The sequence below is a fragment of the Silene latifolia genome, chromosome 9 (assembly GCF_048544455.1).
Source record: "Silene latifolia isolate original U9 population chromosome 9, ASM4854445v1, whole genome shotgun sequence".
In the NCBI taxonomy this organism is placed as follows: domain Eukaryota; kingdom Viridiplantae; phylum Streptophyta; class Magnoliopsida; order Caryophyllales; family Caryophyllaceae; genus Silene; species Silene latifolia.
Genome location: NC_133534.1, coordinates 18,371,010 through 18,397,602, shown reverse-complemented (window position 1 = coordinate 18,397,602; position 26,593 = coordinate 18,371,010). Strand labels below are relative to the sequence as shown.

At 35.7% G+C, this 26,593-nt stretch overlaps 3 long non-coding RNA genes across 7 annotated transcripts; 1 reads left to right on the top strand and 2 right to left on the bottom strand.

Moving 5' to 3' along the window:
- Nucleotides 1-5,715: 5,715 nt before the first annotated feature.
- On the bottom strand, nt 5,716-7,558 carry LOC141602483 (uncharacterized). The gene is made up of 2 exons (XR_012524471.1): nt 7,439-7,558; nt 5,716-6,101 (listed from the first exon to the last, which is right to left on the bottom strand). It is a non-coding gene; the product is annotated as an uncharacterized LOC141602483 (long non-coding RNA).
- Nucleotides 7,559-8,020: 462 nt separating this feature from the next.
- On the bottom strand, nt 8,021-9,825 carry LOC141599308 (uncharacterized). Its single transcript, XR_012523795.1, has 5 exons — nt 9,751-9,825; nt 9,400-9,503; nt 9,220-9,290; nt 8,188-8,467; nt 8,021-8,062 (listed from the first exon to the last, which is right to left on the bottom strand). It is a non-coding gene; the product is annotated as an uncharacterized LOC141599308 (long non-coding RNA).
- Nucleotides 9,826-13,860: 4,035 nt separating this feature from the next.
- On the top strand, nt 13,861-26,496 carry LOC141599306 (uncharacterized). 5 transcript variants are annotated; one of them, XR_012523794.1, is made up of 11 exons: nt 13,866-14,028; nt 14,626-14,708; nt 14,962-14,998; nt 15,093-15,168; nt 17,515-17,619; nt 18,741-18,875; nt 24,459-24,562; nt 24,922-24,990; nt 25,143-25,203; nt 25,820-25,882; nt 26,292-26,496. It is a non-coding gene; the product is annotated as an uncharacterized LOC141599306 (long non-coding RNA). The 5 variants fall into 5 exon arrangements; XR_012523793.1 differs by lacking the exons at nt 14,962-14,998; nt 15,093-15,168 and having other exon boundaries at nt 13,861-14,028; XR_012523791.1 differs by lacking the exons at nt 14,962-14,998; nt 15,093-15,168 and having other exon boundaries at nt 24,369-24,562.
- Nucleotides 26,497-26,593: the final 97 nt, after the last annotated feature.

The following is a 26,593-nucleotide window of genomic DNA, read 5'->3' as shown; positions in this document are numbered from 1 at the left end:
ATGCATTTTCATTTAAAAAATATAAAAGAACTATCAGGTTTGAGAGGCTCAAGGTGGCTGCGTTTTTCCAAAGAGAAGGAGTGTTTCCCATAAGATATGGGAACTCACAATTTTGCCACAAATGGAAAAAGCATAAGACCTATTTTTAGCATGAAAAACAACTTGCACAAATGGGATTGGCATCTTTTAAATTATTGTGCAAGCATATTCTTTTTGTTCTTTTTGTTCTTCAGTTTTGAAATAATGTTCCTCTTGAACATAGAAAAGCTTTTTAAAGAATTTCAAACACTTGTGAATTTTCCCGAAAATTCTCCATTCGTTAGTACCAGAAACCATGGTGCAACAGTCAAAGGAACTGTTGCACGGTTTTGCCGTAACTTATGCATAAAAAGAATATGTTGAACTACCTCGTTTACAACATTTGTTCTAGACTATGGGCATGCTTGATTTGTCCTTCATCTTGATTATCTTTGTACTTCTTTGATCTATCATTAGATGCTTCAATTTGCTAAACATTAAACTAAGAGGCAAACAATTAAATCATAATGAAACTTGGCATCATCAACCAAGTGTGTTCTAACAGTTTTCCTATTCAGTACTGTTGATTAGTTGTCATGTGTGATGCGTGGAGTATCTGTTTGTGATTGGTTGTGATTGTCTGTAGTTCGTGAGGTGCGCCCTCGGCTGAGTGGAGTCATTTTCGGAAATGGCTTCACGCCCTTGATTCGCTCCTTGTGGTTCCCGTCACAAGGGGGATGTGCACATTAATGGACATGGGTTATTCGCCCTATGGTGTTGAGCGGGGCTTAGGTGGTAAGGTTGCGGTCCCCACTGGCGGTGTGGATTACCGGTTGCGATTGGTAATTTGGCAGGACTATATCTTTGTGTTAGTCAGATGATTGGTGGAGTGTTGATGTTGGTGATTGATGCTATTGTGTTGTACTATGTTTGTTGTGTTGTTCTTCAGTTACTAACCTTGTGTGTGGTTGTCTGTGTTTCTTTATTGTTATGTGTCTGCCGTGATCCATTATGGTGAGCAGTCAGTCTTAGCAAGTGTTGATATGTGGAGCTTATCTGGGTGCTTTGGAGGGACGGGTCTTTTATCGAGTCTTGGCATGGAGTAGTCTCACCATAGTTGATAGTTGTTTGTTAATCAGTTGTATCTTTCTTTTGTTGGGTTAAAACTTGTAATAAACTTTAAATAGTTCTTATATTGACGTTATGATATACTATTCCTCGGGCAACCGAGATGGTAATGCCCGTATCTGCTGAGGAAGGTGTTTTTAAGGTTCCTTGGTAGATGGAGGTGTTACAACCCCAACCATCTACGAAGTACTAAATTATGATCACATCATTGGTTAAAACAATAAAATGTAAGAATATTCTTACCAACTGCAAGATAATGTTTTTTTTTTGGGTGTGCGTGGCGGTTACCCAAATCACTTTACGGTCGTTTTTCGAAGTAAAGTAGCTTGACCATTCAACGACTTGGGGTGAAAACCATGTAAAGACACAATAGAGAATAATACGGTCGTTTAATTAGTTAGCAACTTACGATTTCACCTCAAAACAATCTTACTTAAAACACATACGTAGTATTCATCTATTCAATAATATGTTTAACAAAACCCAATAATATTCGTATTTAATAATATCTAACAGAAAATCCTAGACATTGAAAACTAGTACAAATTCTATATTTCTATTCATAAATGCGTGTGACGTACATGAACGCTATTATTCGATCATCATCATCATTAATCATTATCATCTATATATAAGTATAATAGAGGAACCACTTGACACGTGTCCTACTCACATCAACTATTTTCCCGCCCAACTTCACACAATTGACCAAAATAGGAAAGAAAATCACAAAGTTTCCATTGAAGATATAATTGATATTTTATTGCCCAAAATATATTGAATGATCTTCGTAGTGATTCCCATTCTGTATCATCCCCTTCAATATATTTTCTCATTCATTTTTTTTCAATTTCTTTATCTTTACCGAATAGTTCTAAATCTCTACTAATTTAATTAATGGAAAAATCATATCAAACCGGTATTCTTCATTATATTCAACAATAAGTTTTTGCCGATCATTCCTTATTTCCTTAATATCGATTATATGCATGCAGTTGTTCCAGCCAACAATCGCAAATTTTGATGGTAAGTTTTCTTTAAAGTATTTTTTATGCATCTTTTCTTCTATCATTATTTTTATTATTATGATTAATAATATTTTTGTCGCTCTATGCTTCTGCTTCTACATTCATTGAACCGCTTCTATATTTTTAGAATTTCATGATGTATTTAAGAAAGGTTACGCACGAAATTGAAAAGATAGAAATTGGAGTGTGATTTTTGTTTAAATTGAGGTAGTTGATAAAATTTTTGAAGGTAGTAGATGTTCGCCGATAGGTTTTTTTATTTATTAGAGTATTAGTTAGTCTAAAGATGCAATACGGTGCATATTATGTGCTGATAAATGCTACTCTTTGTTGATTTTCAGTTTCCACATTTTGATACCATATTCTATTAATTCTCAATTATTTTATTAGTAGATGATTTTTTTTCTTCTTAAATTGTGTTCTACCTACTGAACTTTGATCGTGTGTCATAGTCCCATGTTCTAATCGATTTTACAACATTTTAATTTACAAATAGGAATGGAATACTTCAAGCGTTTTTCGTTCTTTGTTTAACATTTTTTAGTGTTGAGCTTTGAATTTACCGGAATAAGAAAGAGTTGATTTATTGACCTTACAATGGACTATTTAGCAGGGGATATCGTTCAACGGTAGTTCAACGATAAGAAGCATATATGGGTAGAAAGCAAAGTAATATATTGAAGTTTTAACTCCCTGAATATTGCCTTGAATCTGTGAAGTTACTTATCAACTACTTAAATAAGTTGAATTTCGTTATATTGTCTTGCTTATTGTTTCATATTGGCAAAGATAAGTCACTTAGTGATGCTATTCTTTTCGTTCACAATATTTTACTCAGGCATAGATTTTGGACGTGGCTAGCTTTGGTCTATATGTACATCTTATACATCTTATTTCGATGTAAAGTGTAATAAGGCACTTGAGAAGGTGCAGTGGGGTGCCATTTTCGTGTACTAATACAAGTTGTGGCGTTAATTCACGCTTGGTCACTCAAACTTGGACATAAACGTCAGATCAACAACAAAAAAGAAAACGACGTCAGAGCTTTCATGTTTATATAAATTGCTCGAGAGCTCACCATAGTGACACTTTTGACAAGTTCACATGTTCAAAAGGCTATGGAATAGCTATTTAGCAAAACTCGGCAATTTTACATACTCAAAAGCTGTATCTCAGATATTTTATTCAATTGTTATTTGATTAGCATTCTTGGAATGTCTAATGCAGTTTATGTAACCTTTGGTTGTAAAATATATGGAAGTCTATTCCTTTGAAAAAAAAATATGTATTCTTATAACATAGATATTCTCATATTACCAGTATGATCACCTTATATCCTTCCTAAAAGGATTACTTTATTTTCCGAGTAGAGTTGTTTATGAGGTAATTATATTCTCTGAAAGTTGGTTTTACACTACAACAAAATTGCTACTGAAGTTTCAAATCAAGTTACTTATTTTCCGACTTCTGAGTAATATGGTTACGAGATTAAGTTCATTGACGTTCAAATAATAAAGAACGAGAACCAAGCATGCGCAAAAAAATATGGTATTTTTATATTAGAGGGCTGTTACATTTTATGGTTAAGTACTAATTCCACATGATATCATATTTCTATGATTTGTTTAGAGTTGTGAGACAATCCATTTTTATAAGAAAACTATTCATTTATTGTTAATAAATGAGTTTGATTTATACGCAATGGAACCGTCTCAGAGTATAAGACCGTCTCACCTAATAACTACTGTTTCAGGAGTATGTCATTCCTAGCTTTGTGGGTTCCGTACAACATCTTCAAGTTAATCACATGTTCTAAGTTTCAACAACTTAAAGAGAAACTTCTTACATTCACAGAAATATGGGCGAATAGTTGAAATGAAAAAAAGGTCACAAATTACAACTATCCGATCAAAATAACATATAACAAAATATTACTATCAAATTAGAAGAAATATTTGTTACTCACAAGATTTTAAAGATCTTTGTTACAATAATTTGGTTCATAGTCCGGACCACGGTCTATTCGATCTGGTCTAGAATCATACTAAAGACGAACTTAATGTAAATAGTTAATATGATGTCTTATGGATTCTAACTTCAAAGATATAGACACCGGTGCAAATATGATATACACCTAGGATTTAAGATTCTCTTCAGGATTAACGTTTAACATGTTAATTCACCAAAAAAATAGAGTTGGGATTCTCTTCATTTCCTAAAAGAAATGGAGGGTCCATTTCCTTTAAACGGCGTAGATTCTATTTCGCCGCGATCCAAGGATCCAACGGTTCATCTTTTAGTACAAAAAATAAAGGAAAAAGCACATGAAATGAGAAAAACAATATAAAATGGTTTTGTGAGAGAGGATCCCAACTCAAAAAAATAGTAGTATGATTATTTAAACAATTATACGGATATACGGTAGATTATTATATTGATTAGAGAAAATTTATTTATGCTTCAAACGATTGAATGCCACTCTATAAATTAAACATATACATATATATTTTCCATGTTAAAAGAAAAAAAATTATATAATTAAGATGTTGTATACTCGAAGTTAAGAAATGTTATAACTCTTAAGAATTTAAACCTTACTTATATATAAAATTTATATTATATATGTCCGTGCATTTTTGCACGGGTCCTAAACTAGTTAATACTTATAAGGAAAAATTACAAATAACCACCTTGTATTTGCGTATTTTTACGAATAACCACCTTGTATTTCTGTTTTTACAAATAACCTCCACACTTTCACGTATACTCCCCAATTACCACCGTATAATTGACTCGAGCCTCGATTTTTATATTTTCCGACTCTTGAAGTAACATTTTATCTGAAATACCCATATTACCCTTATCAACTTAAACAATACAACAAATTACTATTACTTTACTATTCCTTTTTTTCCCCATATTTTCCTTTTTTTCCCCCAAATCTATCTATTATTAGTATAATAGAGGAACCACTTGACACGTGTCCTACTCACATCAACTATTTTCCCGCCCAACTTCACACAATTGACCAAAATAGGAAAGAAAATCACAAAGTTTCCATTGAAGATATAATTGATATTTTATTGCCCAAAATATATTGAATGATCTTCGTAGTGATTCCCATTCTGTATCATCCCCTTCAATATATTTTCTCATTCATTTTTTTTCAATTTCTTTATCTTTACCGAATAGTTCTAAATCTCTACTAATTTAATTAATGGAAAAATCATATCAAACCGGTATTCTTCATTATATTCAACAATTAGTTTTTGCCGATCATTCCTTATTTCCTTAATATCGATTATATGCATGCAGTTGTTCCAGCCAACAATCGCAAATTTTGATGGTAAGTTTTCTTTAAAGTATTTTTTATGCATCTTTTCTTCTATCATTATTTTTATTATTATGATTAATAATATTTTTGTCGCTCTATGCTTCTGCTTCTACATTCATTGAACCGCTTCTATATTTTTAGAATTTCATGATGTATTTAAGAAAGGCCACGAATTTGAGCGTAGTGTGCAACACTGAAAAGTCATAATAAAGGCACGATGATACATGCTAGCTAGGATTAAGACGGGACAAAGTGAGTAATGTATGTAATTTGCAGAAAAGATAGCCACTTCTACACAAAATTTAAGGTTTGTCTAGTAGTCATATACTAACTATCTGCTACATCCAAAAATTAGCTGCTTGTTTTACTTCCAATCCAGCTTTTTGTACAACTGTTTTTGGGTTATCTAACTCTGAAACCTTTTCTTCTTATACTTGGGTTGAAAGTGTGCACCGGTTACAGAAGCGTACCAAAAGTTGACAAGATAGCCATTGACTATTTTGTGTTTAGATTAGAGAGAATTGTTTGAGCACCCACTACAGCTTAGTAGTACTTAATTTGTTCTCGATGTAGTCAAGGTAGCCCTCTCGTTCCTACACATAAGTCGCATGTATTTATGGTGAGGCTCAGATGATAATATACACATATCGGAAGTGCATAAATGTTGCAAATTCTGAAAGTTCATGATAAACAACACAACATGAATAATAATCCAACTAATACGAAATTCCTAAGTTGATATCTCCACCCTTTGCTCCCTTGGGAGTATCAGGCAACTGTTGTCACACTCTCACTATAAGAATACACTAAGGCTCAACACTCACTACCAATGAGGCAGGCCCCGACTAATTGTATTAGTATTGCCAAACTATCTCGTTCTATAATACAGACGCAGGATGTTGTCTTCCTAAACACCTTGCGCGAGCTTAATAAGTGAAAATTCGACTAAATATACAAACTTAAAGACACAATATTATCAACACACTTAATCTGTCTAAAAACACCATAATTAGATAACCAAATTTAGCTGTGGCCATGAATATGAACCTCATACTCTGTAAAAGAGAGACCCCCTAATTATAAGCACAAATACATAACTTTCATTAACAAAATGAACTACCACATCTAAGCATGCATAGCCCGGTTCAGAATTCCAACTAATACAATCAGTTTCACAAACCATATAAACTACCCATAATAAATAATGAGCATCAAGTTCATTTTAAAAACATAGCTCAAAAGGAATGGTATTAAAGAAAGTGAAAGGTAGTTTAAAAGGACAGAGTTTGGGTTTTGTATTCATACATTATTCAAGTCTAAATGGCCATTTCTCTCTAACTTGTGCGGTTTATTACAATTGTAGTTGTAACAACCTGGTTGAGACTTCAATTGTCGCTTTCTTGTTCTCAAAAAAACATTATGTGACAATTGATAAAAACATACTCTTCATTCATGTTAACTTATCACATATAAATTTGAGAGATGCATAACGAAGTAAGATAAGCAATCAAATAAAAAAGAAGATAAAAAAACATAACAATTGACCAGTTAACCCATGAAAGATCAATGATCATCATGTCAAATTGAGTACAAAAGATAGGACACCGCATCTTCCTTTATATACAACCAGAATAATCACACGAGCTAAAACAAACCGATCCATTGGAACTTCTAAAGAGAATGAATCATTGTCTTACACACCTACCAGAACAATTAACCGAGCAGGGTACAAATGATATATTGTAATTTGGCGAGTGAAATTGCTTTATTACTGGAATATATTTATTGGCAAGTATGCCAAAAATGAAGTTAATAGAGAGAACAAGTCAAGCACACTAAATCTGCAGAAAACAACCACCACCTTCAATATAAGAGAAGTCCAACTTCAATCAAACTCACTAAAAAAACATAATTTTCAGTTGTTGCTTACCACTTTCAGCCAATACCTATCCACATCCACCACCGTCACCGTCGTCAGGCAGTTCCCATCGTACATCAGCTCAGTGTTGCAAAGGTCCCCATGAATGGCTAAGAATCAATAGGACACCCATCTATAATCAACCAAAAGTGGATAGGTAAGGAGAAATCGGAAGGAATTAAAGATAAGAGAGAGCTAGAATGCAATATCACAAGTTCACAACTACAAGAATTAATGTCCACCAAAAGAATAATGGAGCATATAAGCGGAAATGTAAGAGTTAATTAACAAACATCCGGTCACTAATCAAGCGTCAAATCAGAACTTGATTGTGGAACATTATTTATGCCCGTGACGGAACTAAGAAGGGTTAAAAGGGAAGGTCACTTTCCGAGTAATCGATAATTGAAAAAGAACATTTTCACGCATAAACGTGATAAATGAATGATACATGATGAACCATCCAATCCAATATAAATTGACAAAACATTTACATTTATGACACAATGATAAATAATAAGCATCTAATAATATACGGAGTATAACACTACTAACAGCAAGATCAATAATAATACTCTTGTAATAAGCAAATAACTTTAGCTAGGGAGGACACATCGTGAAAATCGGCAGGGCTCTCTGGCATTAAAAAATAAAAACACATTAAAAAAATAGCTAAACCAAAAAAAAAAAGATTTAAGACTTTCAAAACTAACTCCAACCAAATTAAAACACATTAAAAAAATAACTAAAACCAATCATACCCGGGGAGAGCAGCATTTCATAACCTGCCACAGTTACTCGAATGCTCACAAGTCACAACTATTGCATTTGTTCCTGCATTGATTACAGCAAAAGCAAGTTGTATTGTTAGGCGCCCAAAATATTGTAAAGCTTTAAAGACTCAGTGACCCTGGGTCAAATAAGAAAGAGCCAAGCTAATTCCAGAGTAGCACATAAGTGCACTTGTATTCACTGTTTGGGAGCCGGTGCTTGCCTTTTACGGGGTCAAAAACGACAACCAGGGTGAGTAGCAGCTGGTACCTGTACAGTTTACCAGTCGCAAAAGTTTATTAGGAATAAGTTTACCCAAATGCAAAGAAGCATTCACCCCAATCAACCTACTCCAGATCATAAGGCAGAGCATATAGCTGATTTTGGTGTTCAAAACCAAATCTAAAAAGAAGTGCATAGTGTCAATGAAGGACACTCGATTATCTGCCAATGTATGTATGTGTTGGAGGGTGTCAATAAACTCACACCCAGACATAAGCCAAAAAACCCAGTCTAAAATATTGAAGATTAGGCAAATCAGCGTGCCCCAACATCATCTAGACCTGTAAATAGTGTAATTTAAACAGTGAACTATAAATCCCAAAAACATGTCCAGAACACGCAAAGAACAGGAGTAGCATATATGTATCCAACAAGCATGGGACCTGAGTGCTAGAACAACCCTAAAGTCAGGTAGTTCCAAATGCACTGCAAATAGTCCCAAAAAACTATCCCAGCTGGCCAATGGCAAGGTAAGGCGGCCAATACCTGCAGCACCCCTTATTGTGTTCTTCACATCACAAAGAGGTTACTTCTAACCAGGTCAGTCCTAAAAGTGTGTGGAGGTACATCGAATATTGTCTAATTTATGCTTATCGCTAGGTATTCAAAACCGGAGAACAATTAGGAACGAAAGCAGAAGCACCCAAAAAAAAAGAAAACAAATAAACAGCCAGGAACTTAAGCATGGCGGAAGTCCATTGTAAGCACAATAAATTGAGAAATTGAATGTTTAGACTTACATTGCAGATGAGTGATCTCTTATCAAGGATGAGAGCCAAACCATCTATAACTGTCACCATCATGTTTTGACCTAGAGGAACCAAGAAACATCCACATAAAATATTGTAAAGAATCTAAGTTATTAAAAGAGAACAAGTTTGGTTATAAGTAAACCATAAGGTATAATAAACAGATCTTACCTAATATAAGAACGCCTTTTCAATTTATACGACTCGTATCACCAAAGGCGCCTCTTATTGTTGCAATTACCACCTTTGTAGTCCATTAATCTGCCAAGGTTAATCTGCTATCCACACAAACAAACAGTTGAGAAATAATCAATCAAAAGAGAAATGGTAAATGTGAACACTGAACTAAAACGTAGAATTTAACTTTGATTAGAAGGCCACAAGACGTAACAAATACTGGAACCCTGATTTAAATGAACTACATAATAAACAATATCAGGGTGAGAGGAGATGAAAATACAATACCAGTGGAAAAAAAAACAAAAAAAAATTGGACGATAAATGTGTATTTAATTCGCTAACCTATTGAAAGGAATACAAGCAATTCCGATCCCAGGAGCATCGCCATGACGCCATATCAAGGAGCTAAGAACACCTGGTTCGAAAGATCAACATAATAAACAATAATGAGGGTAAATGGTGATGAAGAATACGTATCTAACGGAAAAAACAAGCTAAATAAAACCACAACCCATGCTAACCTTTTAAAACAAATGAAAGCATCCCCGGGGTGCCATACCGAGTAGCTAGGAAACCCTTACCGAGCAGCTAGGAAACACTGGATCTAAAGGTCAACATAATAAACAATAATAAGGGTACACGGTGACGAAAATTACGTGTCTAGCCGAACAAACAACAAGCTAACTAAAAGCATAACCCACGCTTACCTTATAAAAAAAAGGAAAGCAGTTCCAATCCAAGGAGCATCCCAAGGTGCCATACCGAGCAGATAAGAAACTCTGGATTTAAATATCAACATAATAAACAACAACGAAAGCAAACGGGGCCGGAAAATACATACTCAACCTAACAAAGGATCAAGCTAAATAAAACCATAACCCACGCTAACCTTTTAAAAAATACGATGAAAGTTCAGCAGTGACCTTAGTCCCAGTATAATACTTCCAGTATAATACTGACAACTCCAGGCTTAGCATATAATATCGATAGACCTTGAAAACAATAAATAGGTTGGTAAATCACTAAGCTCTTAGGAGTTATAGGAAATTCCCCCCCCCCCCTAATTAAATGGATGACTAACCCCAAAGATTTTCAACGAGAAAGACAACATTAACCAAAACACAGTGCATACCAACAACTCACTACGATCTCTCGAGTAATACAGCTAAATCGACCCTTTAACCATAAATAAGCATAGCCAATAACAATAAATAGCCTGTTAAATCGCTCGCCTCTTAAGAGCTCAGGAGATTTAAGAGGGTCATCCACCAATTAAATGAGAGCCAAAACATGTAGATATTCAGACACAAAGACAACAACACTAATCAGAAGACAAGTACAATAACAAACCATTAAGATCTCTCCAAGAAAGTCACATTTGTAGACTCACATACCCCAAGCAAATAGAACTAACACCGAAAGCAACGGGATTTCTTTAGAAAAAAAGCGTAAATTAAACAAATCAACAAATTTAGCAATGAACCACCTGCCGGTTCACAAACCCTCTTTCGTATGTGCTGAAATATGCATGAACTTAAAAAGTTTGGGCGACAGTCCCTCTTTCGTAATATAAAACCTGCCTCTAAAAACAAGAGATGACATTTATGTCTAAGCCTAAGAAGTATGTAACTATGTGAAGTACCGATAAGTATAAATTTACGCCACTAATACTAATGCTTAGGGCCTTCGGCAGTGAAATCAATCTAACGATTGTGAGTGACTTGCTCAAACTGATGGATTCAAGATAAATATTTTAATGCACAAAAGAAGAATATGCTGGTTAACATTGAGATGGTTTTTGAGGGCAAAGAAAATCATAACTGTGGTGCGTAGCCTGTATGAATTTTGGTGTTTTTAACAATAAATCGGTTCAAAAATTAACCTGACGATTATAAATGACTTGTTGATTTTCTGGGTTAACACAGCGTGTTCAATCTGACGATTATAAATGACTTGCTCAACTGCAACAATATAATTAACAATAAATCGGATCAAATAAAATTAAATTGAACAAAAACACCAATGAAAATAATCAACAACGAAAAGCATCATAGACGATGATAACTACCTATATGGATGTGCAGCAACTGTAGGGAAGAAAGAAATCGGTTCAAAAATTAACCTGCTAAAAAATAAAGAAAAGTTAAGTGAACTTAAATTCATATTACTCATATAACCCAGAAAACAAAGACTAAACTAACCCGGAAGAAGAAAATCGATAATGGCCAAGAAAAAAATAAGTAGTCGTCATCATTAGCAGCACCGATGGTGAGAGCGTTGATAGAAGATTGAAGTGAAGAGTGAAGGAGACCAATGTGATATTTGAGAGGAACTGGGTAGGTGAGAGTGAGATGAGTAGTGAAAAGGGATTGTAGCTATGGAGTAAAAGGAGAGAGGACGACTTTTTTGAGGGAGAAGTGATGACCTAAATCTGTGGATGAGAGTATATAGCAGGGATGGAAGGTGGAGATTAAGCTTGGAAATCCAACGGCAGAGGGGGGTTTTAGGCGGGACTATTCATTGCTACAGTGCAATGAAGTTCTCATGTTTATAAGAGTAAGGATTTGTGATGTTTCTCATATAGGATGATATAGGATGATGATACAACATTAATAAGTTAGAATAAATGTCAAATTACGGTTGTTTGATAGTGATAAAGTTAATGGAGAGTTAAACGAGGTCATGCTGAAGAAATAAGTATGAAGTTTAGGGGTACAATATAGAATGTAAAAAAGGAGGGGTACAACATAGAAAACCGAAAAACTCGGGGGTACACCGTAGAATATCCCAAATACCTTTTTCCTACTTATAAAGCAAAAGCCACTATACGGACAAAATGCGTACGTGTCATTCTGTGGTGAATTAACCGTATATTATAATACACATACATACATACGGCCATACGGGTACATAAACACCAGTTACGGATAAAAAGAAGTACCCATTACCTCAATACCTCATTCTCCTCAATTCATGGATTATACAACCAGTTGTATATGTTGTACGGTGTAGAATATGAGCTTTGTGATAAATTATCCGAGCTTTATGTTAAATAATATGACCTTTATTAGAAAGTATTGAACTCATGCATTTACACATTAAAACATGAACTTTGAATTAGCTCAGAAAAAATATATATAAGCTCGGATTCTTATACCTTGGTTGTACAATGTTTATGGTACAACTGGATGTATAATCTCACTCCTGTTGTGATTAGGGATGGCAATGGGTAGGGTCTGGGTAGGGTCCGTCTAGACCCGGACCCGACCCGAGATTTTCCCTTTGGACCCGTACCCGACTCAGACCCGCAAGGGTCTAAAATTTGAGGACCCATACCCGGACCCTATGGGTAAGGGTAGGGTCTGGGTCTACTCGCGGGTCCGAGTTTCAGCCACTTTAATAACAAGATCAACAGCTATGCGGTCTATAATATTAAAAAAAAAATTATACTACATTAACATTATGAGTTTATTAATCTGCCGTTAATGATGGTTGTCGGTCGCCGGCTATTAGAGAGGTGGTTGCCAGTCGCGTATCAGTGTTGTGGTGCTGGTTTTCTTGTGTCAGTGGTGGAGTGGTGGTATTGTCAGTGGTTGGGTTTTATCACTTTATGGGATGAGTGAAGATAAAGATATTTTAGTTAGGTTTCTACAGTCTGTCAGTATGAATTCAAAAAAGTTGTAATTCTGATTATTTTATTTTTCTTTAATAAAGGGTCTAAGGGTCGGGTATGGGTCTCATAACTTAGACCCGGACCCGAAATATTTTCTTAAGACCCATACTCGACCCATACCCATTGGGTCTGAAAAAATGAAACCCATACCCGACCCATTACGGTCCGATCCTCAGGGTCTGGGTCAGGTCCCCGGCCCACTGCCATCCCTAGTTGTGATGCACAACATTACAAAATACAACCACCTGCAAGTTTAATTAACCTATCATCATCAACTTATGATACATGTAATAATATGATGGCCTTTTTAGTCTACGGCATGCATTAAAACGAAGCTTTTTTTTTAGTCCAACTGACAATAATTCTTTAACTTTCTATAATTCTATTAATTAATATTACTAGTAAATAACTATTGCGAAAGCGTACCTGAATTGCGTAAATAATTACATAAGATCTGATATGAACCTCCTGATTATCAGATCTGAATAAAGCTAAATAATAGAATAAGATCTGATATGAACCTCCTGATTATCAGATATTAATATATGAACAGATTAACCTTACGTGCTGATAACGTGTTGTGAAATAAAGAGGAGAGAATTGTAGAGAGAAGGTAGAGAGAATATGGAGAGAGACAAAACTGTATATTATTCCATTATGAGGGGTATATATACACATAGAGGTCCATAAAATAATACACTCTAGAATATTCTAAGATATAGACATCCATATAATATTATGGGTACTATAATATTTCATAACAACTCCCCATTTCTCAATCTCCAACATTTAACCAAAAAAAACCAACGATACTCATCTCCGGTCAGTTTATTTAACGGCACCGGTGAAATCTGAGTATTTAACATCGTCGATGATTTCCAATCTCTCTATTATCTATGTTTTGTTACCATTAAGTTGCCGCCGGTTACCTATCCGCGGAGTATCCGGTAATTCCCTTGCTTCTTTTTATTAACTCCTTTTAGGTGATGCGTAGTTATTTTTTTAAATAACCCTAGCATAATGATCTTTGAAACTCTAGGATGATGGCAACTTTTTTTAGTGATGTTTTCTATTGTTTAAGTTTTCGTACTATAAGGTTTCGTATGATTCTGAATTGTGATTTAAGGTGGAATTAAAGACCCTTAGTTTAACTGTTATGGAAACTTTTGTCGGAAAAGTTAGGGGATCTTTGATTGATTTGTAATCATCAAACAAATCACAACCTGTTTGAACCCAGATTGATGATGGTAGTGAAGAGCTGTGAGTTTTGATCGGGAGTTTGATTGTGATGAGCAGACCCGTGCAGTAAACATTATACTCCCTCCGTCCCAATCATTTGTTTGTCTTTGATTAAAATCCCTCACAAATAATTAAAAAGGGCAAACAAATGATTGGGACAAGGGGTATAACATTATTCTGATTAATTCTTTTGTTATCTTACTCATTCTTTGCTCCGTTTATATTCCTCTTCTATAGATAATGATATTTTCACAATCTTAATATCTTATAATAATCATTTTGTTACATTTTGTTTCACCTTGCAGAAATAGCTATATGATAGACATGCAAGTATTTTCGAAAAGTTAGCTACCGTGAATAGCGTTCTCCGATGATGGATGAATCAGAAGTAAGTTAGTTATATGTTACTCTACATATTGTTTGTATAGTTGTTGCTCTATCACTTACCTGACTCCTTAATAGACAGGGTAAACCTTCATCATTGTTTTTTATACTCTTTAGCCAATTTTGATATATCTCACATTGATAGTCTCATTACTTATTTTCATGCCTTTCCGTCTCACATTACCTCGCTTCACCATTATTGTATACCTGATTACTTATATCTTCTCTTCAACTTTTGGTATTTGTGCTACTTGGAGTCATCCCTACTCAGTCTACATTTTCCGTCGGATAATGGTAATAATAATCATTTTTCAAGGTTACTTTCGTCTTTTGCCCTTCCCTCTTCTTTGTCTTAAAGAGTTGTTTTAATTATTGATTAAACATGTAGGCTATGGAGTTTGTTTTTCATAGACACTGAAATTTTCACGAACTTGCATCAAACACATTACCATGATGATCAAGAGGTATGAAATATTTAAATTGCTAGCTTGAAAACAAGGTTGTTAACTGTTAAGTACTCCGTATCAACCATAGAGTTCAAGTTGGGATAGTCGCCCTATGTTTAATTCACTGTACAAGTTCGGATAGTGCACGGACCACATGTGGACTCCCCATCATGTATCAGTAGTCTGTCTCACCCTCCCTGTTGTTACTAAATTGAGTTGTCACAATGCATGCTGGATGCTAGAGGCGATACCATCAGCCTATCTCTTTGTTTTCGTTTCTTCACAATTGTTTGAGAAATGGTATTGTTCTCTTTCTTATCAATTTTAATTTCGATTTTAGTACAAAAATACTATTAATTGGAGTTAATAAGAAAACAAGGAGTTTAGATAGTAATTTGGGCAATCAACTACAATAAAAATTTTGCCCAATTAAATTGATTATAATTCCGACACCTTATTGCCAATGCACTTTTTTTTGGAGGCCCAACAAGGAAGTCGTAATTGTCAAATTTGATGCCTTTGATGTCAATCAACATATCCTGATTAAAAAAAACTTATTTTGTAGGATACTAGGATGTTAGTTTGATAATTTTTGTTATAAATTTTGAAAGGATGGAACATTTACTATGGCCTTGATGGTTTAATTATCTAACATATTATTGTTGCTGCTGGAATTTAATGGAAGTTCTAGGATCGGGAAGTTTACTATAGTCATCTGAATTTGCTACTTACAACTACCACTCTCCTATTTTATTGAGTGAGTCTATAAAAAAACAAGTTATGTTAAAAGTCAGTTATTTATCCCACATAACAACTATTTTGGCTTGATTATCATTAATCATTAACACTATTAAAGAAAAGGCCACTATGCCCATATTTGTTTTGCTGACGTGTCAAGCTATCGTCAATTCTCCGTATAAAATACACATCTACATACGTAATAGTGTACGACTAATGCATAACTTCTTTGAAAACTGGTGATAACGACGTCATCTTAATATGCATACAATTGGTAGCATAATACAAAAGATATAGTATATAGGATTTTGAGTGGTGGTTATAAGAGGTAAATGTTGTCTCTTCAAAACTTGCATAATTAGCTTATGACAGATATGCAGGTATCTTCTGAAAAGCTAATTCTAAACTATTTTGTCTTTCACTTTACTTTGTTGAGTATTCGCATAAAATAAGCTTCACAGAAAGGAAGCAAGGGTGCATATATGATTTGTTTGTCGTTAAGAATCTTGAATCTATAAGAAATATGAAACACAATCTTCTAATTGATACTAAGAGCTATCCACTTCAATTCCTACTGTCTCAGTAATGCAAGGTTTCAACATCTCAGGTGTGGTAATTTTGGAATTTATCGTCATTGTTTACCTGATAAGTTTATATAGACTCCTTTTTATCAAAATGTAGCCCATCTGGTTCTCTGATTTCTCACTACTTTTCATCTACTATTGAAGTAATTTTTTAAGTGAGGTTTGTGTTATAGAGCACAAAAAAAAAATTATTTACTATGATGAAATTGATTGAAATTAAGGATTCAGAAGGCCTTCCTCTGCACTAAAAATATTCGTAAATAAATTAGGTTGCAAAATTTGACAGTTGGATTGAATAAAATAGCCCCGTAGTTGATTATGGCCTTGTTTGGTAAACAACATATTATAAATAACATAAGCAGATTGTAAAAGCAGATTGCAAATAACATATTTCATTAGTAGGTTTGACCAGCAGATTTCAATTAACAGATTTTGTTGAATGTGTTTGGTAAATAGCAGATTTAAGATTAAGTGAAAGACATTATAATTGTAAAATGAGAAATTAGGAAGTTTTAAAATATGCTAATCAAATATGCTGGGGTAAGAAGCATATTGAAAAACAGCATATTGGGGCAAATATGCTAATATAATATACCGTTTACCAAACACCACAAATGGCATATCTGACCAGTCAAACATGCTAAATGACCTCAATATGCCAAATCTTGGCAAATATGCCAATAACCAAACACCCCCTATGTCTAAGCAAGATAATGCTTCTAAGTTCTAACTCACTAGAAATTTGTATTGACTACGCATTTCACATATTCAACTCGCAATAGCTTACCTTAAAGAAATTTGGTTTCATGTCACAATTTGACATGTTTGAAATAAACTTGTAAACTGATTTTTTTATGGTACTTTTACCTAATTACTGTTAATATATAACTCATGCAATAGTTTCTACTTTGATTCTGTCGAGGCTTTGTGTGGATGGTAGATATGTAACCTTTGTGACTTGATAGTTTGATTGGATGGTGTTTTCCGTACTTTTTTCGTTAACCCTTCAATTTTGGTTTAACATTTTCGTTGTGAGTTGAAGGCTTGCTGAATTTCCAGCTCAGTTCACGACCGACCGGTTGAAGACTTGGCCTTCGCGGAGGGGTGTTTTGTCCAAATTGGAGGTTCATACTTCAACTATTACATGGTTAGCAGCACTAGCCATCATTTTTGTTGCTTATGAAATACAAAGTTTATTGCTTATTAATTCGCTTTGGTATGCTCAGGAATTATTTTCGACACAAATCCACCTTCGTTTCAAGGTTTCTGAGACTTTGAATCTGACTTCTGACTTATAGAATAATTTGCTAATCCGCATTTCATTTAGGGTTTCTTGTAATTTAGTGAGTCAAAATAGTTTTTCTACTAGGCAATTTGACTTGTCAATAGATGGTTTATTTGTGTCTTTTAGTATGTTTGAATATGGTTTTGATTAATATGCTCGGGTTAATTTGCAAAGCAAACCCACCTTTGATATGAATTTCTGTAATTGTTTTGGGTTTTTCCAATTTCTATGCTCAGGGAGAAACCATGTCTTAGAGCCAGACAAGTTTGGAAAATTTCCATTTCAGTGTAAAGTATAAGGAGCACAAATTATTCATTTAAGCTTTAGAAATTACTACTCTACTATTGTTTTGTGATTTAAAATAAGGAATAGACGCCTTGGGCTTAGGGTTCACGCTTTGACAAAATCGAAAATCTTTATTGACGGGACTTTAGAGAAAGACAGCGGCTATAGATTTTCACCCTTTACATTAGCATTGGGAAATGGTCCAACAATTATCCACGAAATCTGGAAAAAGAAATGCTAGGTACTTTACACTTCCACAAATTAAGTGGGATTCATTTGAGAGTATGGCACATTGGGCAGAAAAGCGTGTAACTACTCTTGCTACACTGTTTATACTTCATACTCCAGTACAAAGGCATTGCTGAGATTGTTATTTTTTACTATCTCAGTCAATGTCTATTTAAAGACCCAAGCCTAGAGGGTTTCAAGACCACATATTACCTATGTTGTCATGAATATAGATTATAGATAGCCTATTCCAGTGTTTGGAGAAGCTATTTTGTTTTATACGGAGTAATTTTTTTAACATGGGTGGAAACCGAGAATGGTAGGGATCGAGGCTGAACCTCCTTTGCTGTGCTTAGTTGTTAGTAGTGCAATGTCGAGAATCGAGAGTCGTGGGCTTCATTATCCTACCTCCTTCCCTAATCTAGAAAATGGCTACTTACAATGATTATGCTTTCTGCACTTCTCGACAGTATATGGAGTTCGAGGCAGTTTTATCGACAGACATCAGCTCAGGTTCCTCTGGTTGAAGGCGTACCGAGTTCTTTTCAGTTTCTGTGAGAGACGGATACTTGTTTTCAAGGAGTGTGTCATAAATTGAGCAACAGGTATATGATTTGGGCATTTTTCATGTGTATTTCTTTTTAAAATATAATAATTTGGACCAGTTTTGTGATCCTTGTATTACTTGATGGTACTACATTATTTGTACATGATCCTTTGATACAATTTGAGAGGGGTTCAAGGTTAGATTGAGATGGCTATATAGATTTTGCCTGCGTTGTATTCTCCTTTCATCAATGGTAATCGAATTAAATTTTATCGACAATCCTTGTCGGAATCAAGCGATTTTCATGGCGTTGGAAAGCTAAGAGGATAAGCTTTCATCTCCAAATTCGAATCACCTAAATATCAGTTATATAACTCTAGATATGGCTTTTTAAAACAGGCACAAGTGATTTGAAGTTCTTGTTTTATCCGCTAAGCTTCCGTACTCCTTCGCGCATCACCAAATTGTTGTTTTCATGCTCCGACTTTTACTCATTTCCAAAATGCATGCATAGGGACATGTTTTAGGCTTGATTTTGCTACATTTGACTCCTCTTTGCAAAATACATAAAGAAACCCAAAGTAGCCAATACGAGGAATATTCGTAGCAATAACTACTATAAAAGCATAGAAAATGCGTGCATAAATGGCCTAGAAAGACTATAAAATGCACGCATCAGTCTTAATCATAACCTCGCCTACCTTCAAACATTGATTTGCACCACCCTCCCCACGATAGCTCGGTCTAACAGCAACACGGTCCGCCTCCAACGCCTTCTGAACTATAGCATTATCCATCTCACTAATAAACTCATGCACCCTCTTAATTACTTCCTCCACACGCATCACCTTATCATCAAACACGATCTTATTACGCATCTCCCACATAGCCTATACACCCGTCATAAACAACTCAACCTCTCTCAAATGTAACTCCCTCAAATTCTCCTTCACCCACTCCCTCACCCCCTCAAACCCCGACACCGCCTTCAACTCCAGGCCCAAACCCGCCCAGTCCCGAGAGCCCTACCCCCCCCCCCCCCTCCCCTCCCCCCCCGCAAGATGGAGACAAGTCTCCATTTCACTCAAGCAAACCGGACAAGACACATCGAGTGACTTAATTCGGGATGCTAAATATACTTAGTAATGTGTGATTGGTTTATTGATTTAAGGTAAAATCAACAAATCAACAAACTAAAAATATACTCCGAGTAATAGTAGGGACTATTTATTTTAATTATATTACTAATTAATTATCTTAATTAAATATCGTCCTCCTTCTTACTCAAAAAGGAAAAAAAACCATGGAATTATCCGACGCAACAAAAAGATTTAGAGAATTAATTTTAACAAACCAGTTAGATGTTGGTTTACCCGGAAAATTCTCATGGGAAGATTTTACAATTGAAGGTAATAATTTACTTCCTAAACCTTTAGATCAATTACATAGTCAGTTATGTGTTGTATTTAGTTTACAACATTTGTTAATGTTTCAAAAGAATATAATCTCAATTACTGAAGAAAATGTCATTGGATTACCTTAAATCCATTGTGGGTGACATAAGATATGTTGAAGGTTTTGTGTCTAAGCTCAAATCCATTCATATAATGGACAAGGATGAGTTTAGTTTTCAATTGACAGCATGACTATTGACGCTATGGATGACAATGCGCTTGATTTAACTAAACAAGCTGTTAGTGATTTTGGAGGGGCAATAGTCACTGTTTATCTATATGTCGTTGATAGAGATGGTAAATTTAGGGTTAATAGGTATGGTACTGATTGATTCTAAGGATATGTATCCGAGACACACACACGTTTCTTCAGATTCTCCCCCTCCCTCAGACGGCTCGGACTCCGATTTTGGGATCCATAAAAAAAGTCTACCAAAAGGTATCTTTATTGTAAATTATGGTTGAATTCTTGGCATTTGAGTCACCAGCGAGTCGCAATATTGAAAATATTGACGGCACGCAATCATATACGAGCCACCATTGGTGACTCAAATGTCAAGAATTCAACCATAATTTACAATAAAGATGCATAATTAACATCTACCATCAAGCGGTAACAGATTTCACCAAAACCATTAACAAACAATAGTATTGAAACACGGAAGGAGGCCTCTAGATCTCAATTATGCGAAAGCAATATAACCACCAATTAAACAATCAAAGAGGTATGTAAATGACACACACAGATCATGCTAAACACATCCAACATCCTACAATCATGGCTTAAAGGCTAAAACACATAGTCGCCACAACGTAAACATACGTACAACTTAGAATGAAACCCATTCCCAAACAAAGTCTACTTATAACAAGGTTTTCATTGACTACACACACATAAACACAACGGCATGAACCAGTTTGACATATCTACAAGCAAAGTAGACATACAAAGAGGCATTAAGCCACAATTGAAAGGATGAATTCTAACCTATAAACTTAATGAACATAAGGCATGTTATAGAAATATTGCGGTAAAAACGATGGTAGAAGATGCAAGGAGGCACCCTAAATAAACCTCAAGTACTACCCACTTCATTTTCTATATACCTTTTGATAGACTTTTTTTACGGATCCCAAAATCAGAGTCCGAGCCGTCTGAGGGAGAGGGAGAGGGAGAGGGAGAGGGAGAGGGAGAGGGAGAGGGAGAATCTGAGGAAACGTGTGTATGTCTCGGATACATATCCTTAGGATCAATCAATACCATACCTATTAACCCTAAATTTACCATTTCTATCAACGGCATATAGATAAATAGTGACTATTGCCCCTTCAAAATCACTAACAGCTTGTTTAGTTAAATCAAGCACATTGTCGTCCATAGCGTCAATAGTCATGCTATCAATTGAAAACTAAACTCATCCTCGTCCATTATATGAATGGATCTGAGCTTAGACACAAAACCTTCAACATATCTTATGTCACCCACAATGAACTTAAGGTAATCCAATGACATTTTCTTCAGTAATTGAGATTATATTCTTTTGAAACATTAACAAATGTTGTAAACTAAATACAACACATAACTGACTATGTAATTGATCTAAAGGTTTAGGAAGTAAATTATTACCTTCAATTGTAAAATCTTCCCATGAGAATTTTCCGGGTAAACCAACATCTAACTGGTTTGTTAAAATTAATTCTCTAAATCTTTTTGTTGCGTCGGATAATTCCATGTTTTTTTTTTCCTTTTTGAGTGAGAAGGAGGACGATATTTAATTAAGATAATTAATTAGTAATATAATTAAAATAAATAGTCCCTACTGTTAATTATTACTCGGAGTATATTTTTTTAGTTTGTTGATTTTACCTCAAATCAATAAACCAATCACACATTACTAAGTATATTTAGCATCCCGAATTACGGTTTGCTTGAGTGAAATGGAGACTTGTCTCCATCTTGCGGGGGGTGTGGTAGGGCTCTCGAGGTCTGGGCGGGTTTGGGCCTGGAGTTGAAGACGGTGTCGGGGTTTGAGGGAGTGGGTGGAGAAGAATTTGAGGGAGTTACATTTGAGAGAGGTTGAGTTGTTTATGACAGGTGTATAGGCTATCTGGGAGATGCGTAATAAGATCGTGTTTGATGATAAGGTGCTGCATGTGGAGGAAGTAATTAAAAGGGTGCATGGGCTTATTAGTGAGATGGATAATGCTGTAGTTCAGGAGGTGTTGGAGGCGGACCGTGTTGCTGTTAGACCGAGCTATCGTGGGGAGGGTGGTGCAAATCAGTGTTTGAAGGTAGGCGAGGTTATGATTAAGACTGATGCGTGCATTTTATATAGTCTTTCTAGGCCATTTATGCACGCATTTTCTATGCTTTTATAGTAGTTATTGCTACGAATATTCCTCGTATTGGCTACTTTGGTTTCTTTATGTATTTTGCAAAGAGGAGTCAAATGTAGCAAAATCAAGCCTAAAACATGTCCCTATGCATGCATTTTGGAAATGAGTAAAAGTCGGAGCATGGAAACAACAATTTGGTGATGCGCGAAGGAGATCTAAAGTTATATAACGGATATTCAGGTGATTCGAATTTGGAGATGAAAACTTATCCTCTTAGCTTTCCAACGCCGTGAAAATCGCTTGATTCCGAGAAGTAACGAAGAAATGGCAGCCATTTGAAGTTCAGTGCGCAAAACAAGAATTACGCGCTGCGCTCGATCGAGAGCCTTATGTGCTCGATCGAGTAGTCTACTATGCGAGGAAGCTTAAGTCGAGTCTTTAGTTATAGTATCTTATGTTTATCTTATCTTAGATTAATAAAACTACTTCTTAGTATAAATAAGAAGTATTTAGACCTAATAAGAATTAATCTTCCCTTGGCTCAGTCAAGGGGAATGACGCTTCTTGTTTTGATGCGGCGTGATGTTCCCAAATTGAACCCAACACAAGTACTGTGATTAAGTTAGGCTCTGACCTGGATCGAAAGAGTGGACACTACGATTTAATAAGAATTTCTAATTAATGACTAGAGTGGACACTACGATTTGGATCGAAAGATTGGAAAGAGCGGGCTTGTTGTGACCGATAGAATAACCTAATGAGGGCGAAAGCTAAGTTAGAAGTGTTCTAGGGAGAATTGAGACCGAAAGGAGATATTCACTACCTTTCTCATGTTTATTTGACCGACCTATACCCCTTTAGTTAGTCACAGAATTGCTATGGTGGACCGAAAGCTCTAGCATGTTTTTCTCTTAATTGTTTACATCTCTTCTATTTATCTGCCTTTTAGTTGTTAGTTACTCCCTCCAAGTTTGATCAATCTTCCCTATTTCTCTTTTGAGCTTATTTTCTTATCTTCCCCTTTCCTTTTTTGGTTATCTTTTATTCATTCTTTATTCATCCTCTCTCCTAAAAAGTCAACAATTTCCCCTACTTTATCCTACTTTATTCATTATTCATTTTTTATTATTTTCTCTCTCAACAACTCATACTACTTTATCCATTTTTTATTGTTTTCCTTATTTTTGGTGCAAAAAGCAAAGGGGAAGATTGATCAAACTTGGAGGGAGTATTTAAAACACTTTTAAACCCCCGTTACTCATAGACTGAATTTAGACAGATAAATCTTGCAACTGCCTCCCTGTGGGGATCGACCCTACTTACCGCTAAGTAGGGTCATTTGGAAACATCCGACTTCACTTACCAGCCTATGTGTGTCATTTGGAAACATCCTCTTTGTGTTGTTGATATAGGGATACAGTAGCGTAAACTTGACTCCAATTACCCCGCCATTTAAAGTTAACGATATGTGGAGTTTTTTGCATAGTAATCCACTCGAAATTCAACTCAGGTCTTGAGTGTCTTGACGGTGAGGTGAACGCGAATATTGAACTCAGCGCAAGTACTGTGATTAAGTTTATTCTAGGTTTGAGGTATGGTTACTGTCTACCCTGTGAGATGCAAGTTTTGGATGTGCTTATGTAGATTCTGGGGGGAAATGGGCTGCAGACCTTCAGTAAAGTGCACTTTTGCGTTTATGATATACTCAGTGGAGTTATGATATTATTAACTTGGTAACTCCTTCTTAACATGTGAGGAAGAGCTAGGCTGGATGCAAAAGGACCTCATTTTGCGTAGTAAAATATTTGTTACTCCCTCATGAAACTGCAATTTGGGCTCTCCTCTTGTAGCACTCTCAAACGATGGAGAAACGGCAAAGCTGTGGAATCTTGAAATTCTCATAAAACTGCAGTACAAGCTGTTATTAAGTTACCATCAGGCGAACTTGCTACAGGTATAGTTTCTTTTTATGTATTTGATTATTGTGTAAAGACTAAAGATGCAAGGGTGGATCTGGTCATTAGGATAAGTAAAAATCGTGTGATCTGTATTTTATGGACATATTGCACTTTTTAAGCCAGCCTGATGGGCATGATGGCTAAATTTCAGAATTGTTGGTGAGTGCAGATTTGATCACTTGACTCTGTTTAGGTCTTGACCGATCCCCTGAGCTCCAAATCCTGCGTAACGCTATTTGTGTGCTGCTGTTGGCGATCTACAGTGCAATGGCCTTTTTAATAGTCAGAAACAGCTTATCATCTGTATTAATCAAGTAAGCAGTCTCTTATCGTTGTTATTTAATGAAAATGTTAGGATCCAGCGACTCAACTCTCAAGCTTTGGAAAGGAAAAACATGTGTTCTCACGTTGGTTTGGCATACTGGTTTGTCCCCTCTTCATTTCTTGAGTTCTCGATTTCTTCCCTATGATCTTGTTTGTGGCTTCATTCTTGAGAATTCCACCACTACAAAAGTACAAAATGTTCAATTAGTTGCTCTTACTCTTCTTCTGTTTTAATCTGCTGTGGACTCTCAGATACTGTTCGAGACTTGGCTGTCATGTCTGATTTAGGAATTCTTTCGGCTTCTCATGATGGGTAAGAATATCTCTGTTTCATCTTGACTCTTCTCTTATGCAAGGAGTGAAAGATGGTGTTTATCATTAAGATCTGTATGGACTGTTCTTGATTGTGATCCATGTAATTTAATGAGCTAAGGGTAATATCATTGATTATGCTAGCTAGTGGTTTAATTTTGGACCTAGTATATACTCTTGAACTTGAGGGAATATTATTGAAATGAAGAAGGATGCAGATGACAATAAGCTCTTTTTATATGAGGCCAATCATAAATTACAAAATTTTTGACAAGACATATGAGGTATTACGATTATGCTCTCTTGTTTTATATTGAACTTCTAACCAATTTTTGGCGAGTTCAGCGTAAGTATATAAGTCGTGAGTCGTAAACCCAAATGAGTTTTCTTTTTTCTTAATTTTCTCCCTAAACCTAATCGACGATACACCTTCTCCCTCACCATCCTTCACCCTTTTGTGATCCCTTACACTTGGAGACACCATGGGGATGGAGATTTGAGTCGAGTCGCGATCTTGTCGCCGGAATGCCGAGCCTAAGTAAGGCATCATCAACATCCCCGGTTTCCTTTGTGGTTATGGTTGTTAGTAATAAGGTTTTCCCTACTGATTGTGATAGGTATGGATGGAGGTTGTCTTGTGTTCGTATGGATGTATGCGGTGGTGGTGTTGTTTGCTAAAGGTAGGTTTTCCTACTTAGTACTGTTGATTAGTTGTCATGTGTGGTGCGCCCTCGGCTGAGTGGAGTCATTTTCGGGAATGGCTTCACGCCCTTGATTCGCCCCTTGTGGTTCCCGTCACAAGGAGGATGTGCACATTAATAAACATGGATTATTCGCTCTATGGTGTTGAGTGGGGATTAGGTGGTAAGGCTGCGGTCCCCACTGGCGGTGTGGATTACCGGTTGCGATTGGTAATCTGGCAGGACTATACCTTTGTGTTAGTTAGATGATTGGTGGAGCGTTGGTGTTGGTGATTGGTGCTTGTGTTGTACTATGTTTGTTGTGTTGTTCTTCAGTTACTGACCTTGTGTGTGGTTGTCTGTGTTTCTTTCTTGTTATGTGTCTGTCGTGATCCATTATGGTGAGCAGTAAGTCTTAGCAGGTGTTGATATGTGGAGCTTATCTGGGTGCTTTGGAGGGACGTGTCTTTCACCGAGTCTTGGCATGGAGTAGTCTCACCATAGTTGATAGTTGTTTGTTAATCAGTTGTATCTTTCTTTTGTTGGGTTAAAACTTGTAATAAACTTTAAAATAGTTCTTTTATTGACGTTATGATATACTATTCCCCGGACAACCGAGATGGTAGTGCCCGTATCTGCTGGGGAAGGTCTTATTAAAGCTCATTGGTAGATGGGGTTGTACCATCTACGAAGTACTAAATTATGATCACA